This window comes from Pongo abelii, chromosome 5 (genome assembly GCF_028885655.2).
Source record: "Pongo abelii isolate AG06213 chromosome 5, NHGRI_mPonAbe1-v2.0_pri, whole genome shotgun sequence".
Classification (NCBI taxonomy): domain Eukaryota; kingdom Metazoa; phylum Chordata; class Mammalia; order Primates; family Hominidae; genus Pongo; species Pongo abelii.
In genome coordinates, this window is record NC_071990.2 from 17,493,179 (window position 1) to 17,508,590 (window position 15,412).

The following is a 15,412-nucleotide window of genomic DNA, read 5'->3' on the forward strand; positions in this document are numbered from 1 at the left end:
GTCATGTAAAGAATTCTATGATTAGGATAAATATGATTTATTTTATTAACTTTCGGTTGTTAAACTTGTTGACATATTTCTGTCCTTTCCTATATTTCTGAATTACTTTAGCTTTGGGATCAAATAGGATATAATTATTTGTAGAGTAGAATAAAACTGCGCATGGATGAATGTATATACAGTCTTATGTAATAGTGATGTAGTTCTATTTTTTTTGTTGTTACTGTTTTTTGTTTTGTTTTGTTTTGTTTTTTTGATACAGAGTTTCGCTCTGATGCCCAGGCTGGAGTACAGTGGCACGACTGCAGCTCACTGCAGCCTTGACCTCCTGGTCTCAAGCAATCCTCCTGCCTCAAGGCCTCCTAAGTAGCTAAGACGACAGGCGTGCACCAACATGCCTGGCTAATTTTTATATTTTTTTTGTAGAGACGTGATTTCATCACATTGCCCAGGCTGGTCTCAAACTCCTGGGCTCAAGTGATCTGCCTGCCTTGGCCTCCCTAAGTGCTAGGATGATAAGCATGAGCCGCTGCACCCAGCCAATGTAATTCTTAATAATACGAGTTTTAAAAATCCATCCTATACACTATCATCCATCCTAGCCTCTCCTGAACCTCCAGGAAAATGCAAGTCGTTGGGGGTGGTTACAATTATAGACAAGGTGGCGTTTCATTTTTCCCAAAGCAAAACGCTTTAGGATCACTTCTTTTCCTCCAGGTAGATATTTCTTTTCTTTTTGTTTCTTGGTGTAAAGGCCAAATGTCTGTTAACAAAGTGAAAGTTTAATAGCTTACTTTTGATCAAATTAAAACTCAGCCAGAGGGTATCCTGACTTATTATAAATAATGTAGACTCTGTGGCATGTCATTAAATATGAATATGTATGCCTTGTACGTTTTCAAGTCTTCAGGCCACTTTACCTTCCTCTTGCTATTTACAAGAGAAAACTGTTCTTAAGCTTTTATATCCAAATTTTCATTTAGAACTTGTACCAAACCCACACCTTAGGGGTATTAATCAAAGTGAATGGGCAGCGCCTCAGATGATGTGCTGGATGAGACAAAGCTCACTATTCTCTATGGCTCTTCCCCTGGAGTAGCTCTGGCCAGTGTACCTGACCACAGCTGCGTCGTTCTACTTAGTTCAGTTTGGGCTTCTAGGTCCCTTCTGGGGCTCTGGGTGGCCAGTTACTCTCATTCTCCTATGGAAGGGTTCCACATTGCTCAGCAGGGGTTAGAAGTGTCATCAACTGGCTGTGCGTAGTGGCTCATGCCTGTAATCCCAGCACTTTGGGAGGCCGAGGCAGGCAGATCATGAGGTCAGGAGATCGAGACCATCCTGGCTAACACGGTAAAACCCTGTCTCTACTAAAAATACAAAAAAAAAAAAATTAGCCGGGCAAGGTGGCAGGTGCCTGTAGTCCCAGCTACTCAGGAGGCTGAGGCAGGAGAATGGCATGAACCCAGGAGGCGGAGCTTGCAGTGAGCCGAGATCGCGCCACTGGACTCCAGCCTGGGCCGCAGAGCGAGACTCCGTCTCAGAAAAAAAAAAGAAGTGTCATCAACTAACAAAGGAGCCTCAAATGCACAAATAGATAATAAAGTTAGGTTGGAAGTGGCTGTGAGTTCAGCCTGACAGAGACCACATAATTAAACCAATATGGCTTAAGCATCTACTATGCACTGAGTTCTGGGCAAGGGGCTAAGAATACAAAGATGGGTAGATGGCATTGTGGACACGATTCCTGTCCATGGAAACGCACATTCTAGCTGAAGAAGATAAGCAATGCACCATGATGGAATAGGGAGAGCAGTGTGCTAGGGAATCCACACAAGGCATGACACTTGCATACACCAGGACAACGTGGAAGATATGGCCCATCCTGTAGTGCAGCGTGGTTCTGGGGCCAACAGCAACCTGGGCACTTGTTAGAAAGCTCAGGCACCTTGACCGGGTGCAGTACCTCAAGCCTGTAATCCCGGCGCTTTGGGAGGCTGAGGCGGGTGGATCACCTAAGGTCAGGAATTCGAGACCATTGTGGCCAACGTGGTGAAAACCTGTCTATACTAAAAATACAAAAATTAGCTGGATGTGGTGGTGCAGACCTGTAATCCCAGCTACTCAGGAGGCTGAGGCAGGAGAATCGCTTGAACCTGGGAGGCAGAGGTTGCAGTGAGCCTGGATTGCACCACTGCACTCTAGTCTGGGCAACAGAGCAAGACTCTGTCTCAAAAAAAAAAGAAAAGAAAAAAAAGAAATCTCAGGCTCTCAGGCCCCACCTCAGCCCTCCTGAATCACAACCTACTTTTCAACAGGATTCCCAGGTAATTTATATGCATAGTGAAGTTCGAAAAGCACTGCTCTACTGTATTTAAGTTGGGCCAAAGGAGTTGTTACAGGGAAATATTCACTTTTACACGTTGATTTATTTAGTAATTCACTTCCTTGGTAACTATTTATTGGCTACTTACCATGTACCAAGCACACACCAGGCATTATATTTATACTACAGTTCTTCCGTGAAGCAGCAGGGTTTTTATTATGATGCATAAATAAATAACAACAATACAAAGCTAGGTTGGAAAATAACCCTTGTGAATTAGACTCCTTCCTGCGTGGGCAGGAAGAGCCACAAAAGGGCTGACACTTGATTTGGATCTTGAGGGTGAGCAGGAGTTCCCTAGGCAAACAGTAAAGGGAAGGGCAGTTTTGGGGCAGAGAATTCAGCATATGTATGTAAGACATGAACAATGTACTTTGAGAGAAAGGCTGGTGGTTTTGCAGAGCTGAATGTGGCAAAAGGTGAGGCCAGAAAGGCAGGTTGGGGCCAGATGGTGAAATCCTTATGCATTACGCTAAGAAGGTGGGGCCATGTGGTGTTTGAAGTTGTTTCCTTTGCCATAGGTTTTGTTGTTTGTTTTTTGTTTTTGAGACAGAGTCTCACTCTGTCACCAGGCTGGAGTGCAGTGGCATGATCTCGGCTCACTGCAACCTCCGCATCCTGGGTTCAGGTGATTCTCCTGCCTCCTGCCTCAGCCTCCAGAGTAGCTGGTACTATAGCCATATGCCACCATGCCTGGCTGATACCTCAGGTGATCCACCCGCCTCAGCCTCCCAAAGTGCTGGGATTACAGGTGTGAGCCACCGCACCCGGCCTGAATGGGTTCTTAAGCAGAAAGTAACACACTGTGAATAATGACTTATGAATTGCATAAGATAGACGGAGAGGGGAAGAGATTAGAGGCCCTGATACGTGTTGGGAGACTTTAGTGGATGGCTAGAGGGTGAGGTAGTTAGTGTGTGACCTAGAGTGTGACAATGGCAATGCAAAGAGATGGAGTGACTCAATGCACTGAGTTGGAGGACGAGGGACGTAAAATCTAACACAAAATTTCCAATCTGGAAGTCTGGGAGAGAATCGTGGTAATATAAAAATAGGGAAATCACAAGGAGGAGCTGGTAGAGAAGGAAGAAAAATCTTCACCTGGGGTTCACTGCATTGTGTTTGAGGTGCAGGAGGTATAGGAGAGACGTCCAAACACGTGGAGTCAGGAGATGAGATTCAGATCTGGAATTCGCTGAAGGGGGAGACCCCGATGTACGTGCTGGGAGTCATCTACCTAGAAAAGACCAGCAAATAAATAAGATGGTTAAAAAAGAGAGAGTGAGATCAAGGATAAAACCTTGGAAAACACCATTATTTCAAGAATGGGGTAAACTAATCAAGGAGACAAGAGATAGGAGAACTAGAAGAATGGAGGGTCTCAAAGCTATAGGAAAAACAGGCTGGCCAGTGATACCAACTGCAGTAAGCTGTGGTGAATAAGGATTGGACAAAGGCTGTCATCAGCCATGTTTACCATGCTATTAGTAACCTTCCAAGAGCAGTTTCTGGAGGACTGGAGGCAGATGCAGTTTTACAGAATTAAGGAGTAAAAAGTTTTTGTAATCAAAGTACTTTGGGAGGTCGAGGCGGTTGGATCACAAGGTCAAGAGATCAAGACCATCCTGTGGTGAAACCCCGTCTCTACTAAAAATACAAAAATTAGCTGGGCGTGGTGGCGTATGCCTGTAGTCCCAGCTACTTGGGAGGCTGAGGCAGGAGAATGGCTTGAACCCAGGAGGCAGAGGTTGCAGTGAGCTGAGATCGCACTACTGCTCTCCAGCCTGGTAACAGAGCAAGACTCCGTCTCAAAAAAAAAAAAAAAAAAAAAAAAGGAGTAAGAAGTTTTCCTGTAATGAACTCTTGATTATTTCTGGACCAGTTGTCTAATTTGATGGATTATTTCTTATGGCTTCAATTTCTGCCTTTTGAAATTTGGGGTATTTGGAATTTTCATTTCAATCTGTGCTATATCTTCAATAGAATAAGTTTAGGTGAAAAATAGTCAAATATCTCCAATTTCACACACAGTCATTAAGAGCTGTACTGTGAAGCTCTAAGTAAATGTGTTCTATTCAGAACTGTTTTTATTATCTCATAAATACCTTTGAGTTTTAGTGTCAGTTGATAATGTTGCAGGGAAGGTGAACCCCAAAAGTGGGACTTAGCTGAGAGGGTTCTTGGCTTTGCCCAGGCGAGAATTCAAGGGTGAGCCAGCGGTGTTAGACAGCAGCTTCTATGGCAGCTGCAATGTGCAGCAGCAGCAGAGGGACCATAGGAACTGTGCCCAGAGTAGCAGCTCAGGGACCATTCTGCCATCATATTTATATTCACTTTTAATTATAGGCAAATTAAGGGGTGGGTTATTCAGAAAGTTCTAGAAAAGAGGTGATAACTTCCAGGTCATTGCCATGGAAAGGGGTAGTTAGTAACTTCCAGGTGTTGCCATGGCAGTGGTCAACTGACATGGCCCTGGTGGGCATGTCTTCTGGAGAGGTGCTTTCACCTCTTTCCCCCATTGCAGCGAGTCTTCAGTCTGGTTTGGCATTCAAATCTTGCCCATCCCCAGTCAAGCCTGCCTCATACCTTAATAAGAATCTATAAATATTTTAGAGTATTTCTTTTTTTTTTGAGATGGAGTTTCGCTCTTGTCACCCAGGCTGGAGTTCAGTGGTGGCATGATCTTGGCTCACTGCAACCTCTGCCTCTCATGTTCAAGCTATTCTCCTGCCTCAGCCTCCTGAGTAGCTGGGATTACAGGTGCACGCCACCACACCTGGCTAATTTTTGTACTTTTTTTTTAATAGAAATGGGATTTCACCATGTTGGCCAGGCTGGTCTCGAAATCCTAACCTCAGGTGATCCTCCTGCCTTGGCCTCCCAAAGTGCTGGGATTACAGGCATGAGCCACCACACCTGGCCATTTTAGAGTATTTAAATTTCTCTCTCCATCAATCAAAATAGTAGTAGCTTTTAAAGCTGCCTACTTTAATGGTCAGTATTATTTTATTTACCAGAACTTTTTCATAATCAAGAATTCAAAGCTCTCTAAAATAAGGGCTAGCAAGTTAATATACATTTCTAATTTATTTAAACCATCATTCTGGGAAAATGTATTCATTTAAATTCCTTAATTCATGGTGTTGAAGGCAATCTTGCAACTGAGTGTGTCCTGTTGCCCATTCTTTCCTCCAGCCCCTCTTAGGAACATCAGGAGGTGGTGGTTTAGGGGGGCAAACAGAGATGCTCCCCAAGTCAAAGCAGGGGGTCACTGTGTATGAGGAGAACTTGAGTGACCCCAGCTGCCGGCACCCCTGTATTGTCATTTGTCACTGAGATGCCACACTCTGCATCTAACTGCCCAGCCTTTGCTCCCCAGTCCACCCCTACTTCCTGAGGTGGAGCCTCCCAGCAGTCACTGCCACAGCTGAGTGATTTGCTCCACCTCACTGTCCCTCCGAAGCCTGGAGTAAGAAAGGGCAACAGCAGATGAAGCCCTTGGCCCATCTCTTTGGGGTCATTCAGGAGTGGCAAATAATCTTTCTTTAACAATGAGTTTTATCTTGTCACATGGCCAAACTCCATTGAGACCCTCTTCCGAGAGGGATCAATTCGAATAATACTCTTTTCAGGCCAAAGGAGCAGAGTATAAAGGCATAAGTGAGTATTTGGTGTGCATGTTTTTGTAAACAGGTCTGAAGGCAACCAAAAAGACATTTTTTTGAGTAGTAGTGGTTTCGTGAAAGAAGTCTGTAGCATCTGAAGATCTGGCTTTGAAAGATGACAGTGAGTGAATCTCTAAGTTCTTATGTGATTGTTAACAATTCCATTTCATTTATCGTAATGACAATGTTCATGTCCCCAGCTCCTAGAATCCCCTTCCTCTTGCTTCCTTACATCAAATCCTGTCCATCCTTCAAGGTCTACTGAAACAGTCCTTACTCAAGAAGCTTCTCTGGGCTGGGTGCAGTGGCTCATGCCTGTAATCCCAGCACCTTTGGGAGGCCGGGGCAGGTGGATCACTTGAGGCCAGGAGTTTAAGACCAGCCTGGCCAACATGACAAAACCCCGTCTCTACTAAAAATATGAAAATTAGCCAGGCGTCATGGCACATGCCTGTAATCCCAGTTACTCGGGATGCTGAGGCAGAGAATCACTTGGACCTGCAAGACAGAGGCTGCAGTAAGCTTAGATCACACACTGCACTCCTGCGCTCCAGCCTGGGTGACAGAGCAAGATTCCATCTCAAAAAATAAAGAAAAAAGAAGCTTCTCCAACCTCTGCTTATCACCATGCCCGCCACAAGCTGGAAGTTATCCTTCCATCCTCAGCAACTGCATAGCACTTCTTATACTCTCCATTTCTTTTGTGATGCTTAGCATTTGCTACCTTATACAGCAGTTATTTTCTCATTCAGTAACATGTTTATGAAGCACTTACCATGTTTCAGGCACTGTGCCACATTGAAACATGGAAGTCCCTCCTAAGAGAGTTCCAAAAACCCTACAAAAGGAGGAAAGACACATTTTGGTTGAGGCTTGAAGGCTGTTTTCCAGATTGTCAATTGGGCAAGAGCCTTCCAAACTAGGCACACCCTGAGCAAAGACTCAAAGTCTGGGAGCCAAGTGCCTGCCACATCTGGGAACACAGAAGTATCCTCTCTTCCTAAGCTATGAGCTCATTGAATGCAGGCTCCATTTCCAGTTCAGCCTGAGATCAGTAGCAGTGACTGGTACCCTGGTTCTGGGACAGCAGTGACTTGAAAACAGATAGGATTCAAACACATTTGCTAAATCCACTGTATTCATTTGTCATCACAATGAAATTTCCAAAGCGTTAGTCCATTAACTATAGATCATGTCTGTTTTTCAAAAGCTGCATAAAAATGTGTCTTTTTTTTTTTTTTTTTACGGAGTCTCGCTCTGTCACCCAGCCTGGAGTGCAGTGGTATGAACTCAGCTCACTGCAACCTCCACCTCCCGCGTTCAAGCTATTCTCCTGCCTCAGCCTCAAGAGCGGCTGGGATTACAGGCACGCACCACCACGCCCGGCTAATTTTTGTATTTTTAGTAGAGACAGCGTTTCACCATGTTGGCCAGGCTGGTCTCAAACTCCTGACCTCAGGTGATCCTACCTTCTCTGCCTCCCAAAGTGCTGGGATTACAGGTGTCAGCCACCGCACCCAGCCAAAATGTGTCTTTCCTTCTGTCCAGTGATAGGAATGGAATGGACAATGCCTTTTATTCAGGAACACCCATCGGCCGCCCACACCTCCTCTGCTCCTGTCCCTTGTCACCCACTGCCTTTCATTCTCAGTTGGTATAAACTCAGGAAACAGAAGGTAGTATTAACTTAAGCAAAAACTATTTTCTTAAAAAGGGAAATGGGGGAAGGTGCCGATTATCTTCTAAAGGTAAAACAAACCTTTCATAAAACAAAACACACAGGCTGGGCGCAGTGGCTCCTGCCTGTAATTCCAGCTCTTTGGGAGGCTGAGGCAGGCAGATCCCCTGAGGTCAGGAGTTTGAGACCAGCCTGGCCAACATGGTGAAACCCTGTCTCTACTAAAAATACAAAATCAGCCAGGCATGGTGGCGCATGCCTGTAGTCCCAGCTACCTGGGAGGCTGAGGCAGGAGAATCGCTGGAACCCAGGAGGCGGAGATTGCAGTGAGCTGACATCACTCCACTGCACTCCAGCCTGGGCGACAGAGCAAGACTCTGTCTCAAAAAAAGGAAAAAAAATAGAACACATAGGCAAGCCCTGGCCACAGTTTATTGGTCCAGTCTGCACCCTTGATGCAAACTGAGCATCCCTAAATAAACAAAATGCATATATAATATGGAGCCAAAGGTAACTAATCTTTCTAACAGCAATTATTTTGCCTTAGCCTCCACCTCTACTATCTACTAAGTATAGATAATTGGAGAAAGTACAGTCGTTTCTGTATGCCCCTGAAATCTGAAAGAAAAAAACCTGAATTTAGTGGTAGTTCAGACTTAGGCCCTTCTGGCCAAATGAAGTAGCTGTTCAGCTAATTCAAGCCACATGTCCCTCTTGGTCTTTATATAACTGTTGGGCCTCTTGAGTTTGTTTCTTTGATGAGTATACTCTGCTATCTTTAACCCTGGAAAGTTTTCCCATGGAAAATTTAATTTTATCTTTCCTTTTTTATGAGAAATTGTATTCTCAAGCTGGCAGACAAGAAGAAAAGACAGTCTGGAAATTCCAGATTTGATCTAAATGTCAGCAAGCCAAACTAATAATTATGGCCACATATCAAGGCAATTTATGCAGAATATACGGATCACTTGAGCATATTAGATTGTGTTCATTATATTCTTTTTTATTTTCGTTCGTTCTTTCTTTTTTTTTGAGACAAAGTCTTGCTCTGTCGCCCAGGCTGGAGTGCAGTGGCATGATCTCGGCTCGCTGCAGTCTCACCTCCCGGGATCAAGCGATTCTTGTGCCTCAGCTTTCTGAGTAGCTGGGATTACAGGTTGTGCCACCATGCCCGGCTAATTTTTATATATTTTGTAGAGACGAGGTTTCACCATGTTGGCCTGTTGGCCAGGCTGGTCTCCAACTCCTGACCTCAAGCGATCCACCTGCCTTGGCCTCCCAAAGTGCTAGGATTACAGGCGTGAGCCACCATGCCTGGCCGTGTGTTCATTATATTCTTCTGGACTCTACTCTGAGGGATTGGTCTGCTTTTATCAAAAATTTTTACTTTGAGCATGTAGAAAAGAAATCACCACCTATGTTTTTAGAAGGGCCACATCTGGGTATACAAGTAGCGGTTTGAGTACCCATACAGGCATTCTGTTTTTGACTTCAGTACGGTATTTAATAAATTACCTGAGATATTCAACCCTTTATTGTAAAATAGGCTTGGTGTTAGAAGGTTTTGCCCAACCGTGGACTAATGTAAGTGTTCTGAGCACTTTTACATTAGGCTAGGCTAAGCTATGAGGTTCAATAGATTAGGTGTATTAAATGCATATTTGACTATTACAATATTTTCAACTTATAATAGGTTTATGGGACGAAACCCCATTATAAGTCAAGGAGCATCTGCATGAATTAAGAGAAAAACAAACATAAAAACACTAAGTTACTGGTTTACAGGTACTAATATAGACAGCACATGTTATTCCCAGGCTGTTTTCTGATTTTAAGCTGTTGTTACTTCTCCAAAGCAACTTTGCTTTCTGTTCTGTCTTTTTTTAATCTACTGCCAAAGCTCAGATCTTTCCAGGTCATCAAAGGAATGACATACAGGGACCCACAGGAGGATGGGAGGAGTGGAGAATCATGAAGCCATCAGAAATCATCGACGAAACCATGAGATCTGAGTTTTTATGACCTTTCCTCTGGTCTTTGTATCTTAGGATAAGGGCGTTTGGAGCTTTGCCTCTGAAGAAAACGGATCCAAATGAGCCCCACAATTCCTTCATATTTGTGGGACTGTCTTTTTATTTCAACTGTATTTAAGTACCGTTAGTACTTTCATGGAAATCTGAAATTCCAGTAGTGTTCTGTTTTCCCCAAACTGACTTTTTAAAAATTATTAATAAACATACATTTAAAATATTATACAGCACTTCACTGTGGTATTACTAACAATTCTGTGTTCTTGGAAAGGCCCCCAGAAACTTTGTTTTTATTGACAGAAGTCTCAAAATTCTAAGAAGTGGAGCCGGGTGCGGTGGCTCATGCCTGTAATCCCAGCACTTTGGGAGGCCAAGGCAGGAGGATCACTTAAGCCCAGGAGTTTGACACCAGCCTGGGCAATGTGGTGAGACCCCATCTCTACAAAAAAAAAAATTTTTTTTAATTCCTATAAGTGATAAAAATAAGAGAATGTAGACAAAAGTCATAAATTCAATTCAGTTACACTCACATTATACAGGATGATCATCTTTTAGTTTTATGTGCAGCCTTTTTACTTGACTATAGTTGTCTTCTAATAAAAGTGTGCTATAAATATGAATGTAAAATTTGCAAGTTATTATGGAAATTAACAAATTTGGAAAGGTATCAGTTTCACTGAGTTATTGATCAATGTACAGCTTGCATAAAATAGAAAGAAATTAGTTTTGCATTGAAAATATAAACACACCCTGGCTGGGCGTGGTGGCTCACGCCTGTAATCCCAGCACTTTGGGAGGCCAAGGCAGGCAGATCATGAGGTCAGGAGATCGAGACCATCCTGGCTAACATGGTAAAATCCCGTCACTACTAAAAATACAAAAAACTAGCCCGGCATGGTGGCAGGCACCTGTAGTCCCAACTACTCAGGAGGCTGAGGCAGGACAACGGCGTGAACCTGGGAGGCGGAGCTTGTAGTGAGCCGAGATCGTGCCACTGCACTCCAGCCTGGGTGACAGAGCAAGACTCCATCTCAAAAAAAAAAAAATATATATATATATATATATATACATATATAAACACACCCTACAATACGAATTTGCAAAGGAAGACCATCTGATTTATGTGTATAAAACATTAGGTCTGTTCTAAAACTGGTAGTTCTTTCTTTTAATCACTCCCTCCTATTATGCTATATGAGAGGCTTATCCTGTTCATGTTTTATGTTCCATATTACACAAGGCCATTTGGGATTCTTTGTCTTTGGAAAAATTAATAAACAGTATTTTATTAAAATATTCAGTTGTCACTTTGGGAGGCCGAGGTGGGAGGCCAGGAGTTCGAGACCAGCTTGGGCAACACAGTGAGACCAAAAAAAAAAAAAGTTCCGTTGTAAAGTATTGTTAGTCTCTATAGTTGTAGCATGAAGATGTAAGTGTACTTGTGATTGAAATGGCTTTGTGATTTTGAAACTGCTTTTAGTTTTTGAGACAGGGTCTCTGTCTCCCAGCTAGAGTGCAGTGGTGCCATCATAGCTCACTGCAGCTCAATCTCCCGGGCTCAAGCAATCCTCCCACCTCAGCCTCCCAGCTCCCAGGTAGCTGAGACCACAGGCACATAACCACCACACCCGGCTAATTTTTTTACTTTTGGTAGAGACAGGATCTCACTATGTTGCCTATGCTGATCTCTAACTCCTGAGCTCAAGTGACCCTACCACCTCAGCCTCCCAAAGTACTGGGATTACTTTACTGGGATGAGCTACTGCACGGGCCTAAACTGCTTTTAAAGTGTATAATTGGACACCTATAAGTTGTCACTGCTACCTAGAGATCATTAATGGTGAGCCGGGTGGTTATTGGGCCAGGATGGTTCAGAGATGGGCAGTTAAAGAGAATCTAACCGACAAACAGAAGGGAGTATGTGTTTGTGTCCATGAAGGACAGTTCAAGGAGGGGCTCATAAAGGAAGGATGAGGGAGAGGGAACACCCATGAACAGTGCCACGGCATGTCAGCTGTTTCATTTTGTGGCTTTATGTACAATCTCCACAAATATGTAAAGACAGGTGGTTCACAACAGTACTACCACTAAGCTAGCTCTGTGGAAGAAACATCTTAACAAAAATTGTTCCGTGAGCAACATAATCCACCTGTTCCAAGAGACTGTCAGGTGATATTTTTTTCATTTTTTTGGTCTCCCGCTTTTTTTTTTTTTTTTTTCAATTTGAGAGCAGGTACTGTTTATTAACTGACCAGCTTAGAAAAATAATCATGGTGGACACCTTAGCTCATTCTTCTAATAAGCCTGTTGATCTGGTCCTCCCTGTTGCCAGCATCTCCACCTTCTACAAAATGGGTGGTCTTTTTCTTCATTCTGCCTAGTGGAGAAGATAATTTGAAGGGCCACAGGAAGTTATTTACTTCTTTGAAGCGTTTTCCAATGGTATAGATCTCATGAATCAGATCCTCCCTGCAGATGATACCATATTTACCGAGAGATCGAGCCATCAAAGCTTTGTCTTGTCAAAGCAATTTGCTTCTTACTGATTTTGCCATAACCACACTTATAGATTAGTTCATTTGCTGACTTCAGACTTGGGTACCCCCATGCAATGTATGGCTCTACAATCCTCAGCATGTTAATTGAAGCCTTGTTGAGCTTCACAAAGGTTCTGTTGAAGATTTGACGAAGGGAAGAAGCTGCAACACCTTTCAGACCTTTGGGCTCACATCATTGATACCTCTGATCCTGATGACAAACGCCAATTCGGGTTCTGCAGGTACATAGAAGTTGCCAGCTTGTCTTGCCATCCTCGCCATTCGAATTTCAGTTCTGTACATCTGCCTATATTCCTTGTGATAGTGCTTCGCTTTTTCATAGATAAGCTTCCTCCTTGCCTTTCGAAGCATCTTTTGGGCAAACTTCTTTCTCGGGCACTTGATCTTCAGCTCTGCGAAACTCCTTCACTTTTTCTTAAGGGTTTCTGGCACAGCAGGAAACTTCTTCTCTTCTACACCTTCCATGGTTCCAGCCAGAAAAAGAGTGGTCTCTGCTTCTTAAAAATGGGTAAGAACACTAATAGGTTGCCTGACCTGTACTTAAAGTTGGAGAACAATGTTGTCTATATACATTCCCCCCATGCTTAAAGCCCTTCAGCTTCTCCTTTTAGGATAAAGATACCTGCAAATCACCCAGACCGTCCTGAGGAGAGCTGGTCACTTCCACCTTTGCACCCCAGCATCCCTCATTCACGTGATGTGTGACTCATATCACACTTCATCTACAGTTACTTCTTTGTGGGTTTGCCAACACGACTAGATTATGAGCTTCTTAAAAAACAGAACGTATGTGTGTTTCCTTGTCAAGTACCCCATTCCCAGCAAGGTAGCCCTCGGTAAATGTTTGTTTAGTGGACTGACAAAGCAGTCTTAGTTATTCAATTCACTTTCAATCCAACTATTAAGAGTTAGATTCTACTCAAACCAAATTCTCTACTAACTCTATTGTTGGGTTTGAAAATTTTTTTTTTTCTTTTTTTTGGAGGCAGAGTCTTGCTCTATCCCCCAGGCAAGAGCGCAGTGGCGTGATCTGGCCTCACTGCAACCTCCGCCTCCCGGGTTCAAGTGATTCTCCTGCCTCAGCCTCCTGAGTAGCTGGGATTACAGGTGTGTGCCACCGTGCCTGGCTAATTTTTGTATTTTTAGTAGAGACAGGATTTCACCATGTTGGCCAGGCTGGTCTCGAACTCCTGACCTCAGGTGATCCGCCAGCCTCAGCCTCCCAAAGTGCTGGGATTACAGGCGTGAGCCACCGCGCCCAGTTGGGTTTGAAAATCTTAGAGTTTAGGTAGGGCGCAGTGGCTCACGCCTGTAATCCCACCACTTTGGGAGGCCAAGGTGGGTGAATCATTTGAAGTCGGGGGTTTGAGACCAGCCTGGCCAACATGGTGAAACCCCTTCTCTACTAAAAATTCAAAAAAATTAGCCAGGCGTGGTGGCGGGCACCTGTAATCCCAGCTACTGGGAGGGTGAGGCAGGAGAATCACTTGAACCCAGGAGGTGGAGGTTGCAGTGAGCTGAGATCGCGCCACTGCACTCCAGCCTGGGCGACTGAGCGATACTCCGTCTCAAAAACAAAAAAAAACAAAAAAAAAACTGGAAGTGGTGGCTCATGCCTGTAATCACAGCACTTTGGGAGACTGAGGTGGGCGTAACACTTGAGGTCAGGAGTTCAAGACTAGCCTGACCAACATGGAGAAACCCTGTCTCTACTAAAAATACAAAAAATTAGCTGGGCATAGTGGTGCACTCCTGTAATCCCAGCTACTCGGGAGGCTGAGGCAGGAGAATCACTTGAACCTGGGAGATGAAGGTTGCGGTGAGCCGAGATCACACCATCGCACTCCAGCCTGGGCAACAAGAGAGAAACTCCATCTCAACACCTCCCACCAAAAAAAAAAAAAAAAAAAAGAACTTGGAAGTGTTTTCCCTTTCATAATAAAATCTAAAGTAATAAAGCGATTAGTATTTCAAGAAGTAACAATTAATGAAAACAAATTTTGATGTACATTAGTATAGAACTATATTACATAAAGTATACTTGTATATAGTATATGTATCCAAAAAAATCACAAACCTTCCACACGCTGCATATTGGTTTCATTATTTTATAGCTACTGTTCATATATTTAAAAATAGAGGAGGCAGCTGTTCCCAGGACAGCTGAAATTAACTTAGAGAAAGGGATTTGCAGTACAGTAGCTTTTTAAAAAGTCTTTGTGCCAATTTAAAAAAAAAGTATATAATTGAATATCTGCTCTCAAAATTAATCTTAATAGACCTTAAATGCAGCATTTTTAGGCGTTGTGCTGTGTTCTTACAACAGAAGTGAACTTTTGTACTCTGAATATGGGCATTTAAAATCATAGATGTGCAGCTTTTCTTTTTTTTTGAAACGGAGTCTCCCTCTGTCACCAGGCTAAAGTACAGTGGCGTGATCTCAGCTCACTGCAACCTCTGCCTCCTGGGTTCAAACGATTCTCCTGCCTCAGCCTTCCGAGTAGCTGGGATAACAGGCGTGTGCACCACACCCAGCTAATTTTTGTATTTTTAGTAGAGATGGGATTTCACCCTGTTGGCCAGGATGGTCTTGATCTCCTCACCTCGTGATCCACCCAACTCGGCCTCCCAAAGTACTGGGATTACAGGCGTGAGCCACCGCGCCCAGCCTCATTTTTTTTAAGCTGTAAGCCGTTGTTACAATGACTCCAATAGAATGTACTTTTTCATTATTCCCAGTCTGAGGTGCTAAGATACTTAAGTGACTCATTTCATCAACATAACAAAGTTGTTTTTTAAAAAAGCATTTGTGTATGGATCACTGCTTCTTAACTAAGGTTAAGTCTGTCTCCCTTCAGGCTCCTAGGCCAGGATACCTCCATTCAGTTCTCAACTTCACTTTCCTAGCCATGTGGCTTTGTGCAAGTCACATGACATCAGAATCCTGTAGGTCCTGGAAGCTTTTAGATGTATGATTCTACATTGTAGAAATAAAATGAAACTAATTGTTAGGATAAAACATACTGTAAAAGAATTTGTTATTAAGAAAAGCCTTCTTTTGAGAAGGACCAGAAATATTCTGATAATTTACAAGTGAA

The 15,412-nt window shown here is 43.4% G+C and overlaps 1 protein-coding gene and 1 pseudogene across 1 annotated transcript in view; one reads left to right on the plus strand and one right to left on the minus strand.

Moving 5' to 3' along the window:
• CAP2 (cyclase associated actin cytoskeleton regulatory protein 2) overlaps window positions 1-15,412 on the plus strand; it is a 162,109-nt gene that overhangs the window by 124,989 nt on the left and 21,708 nt on the right.
• LOC112133789 (large ribosomal subunit protein uL30-like) lies at window positions 11,990-12,779 on the minus strand (annotated as a pseudogene).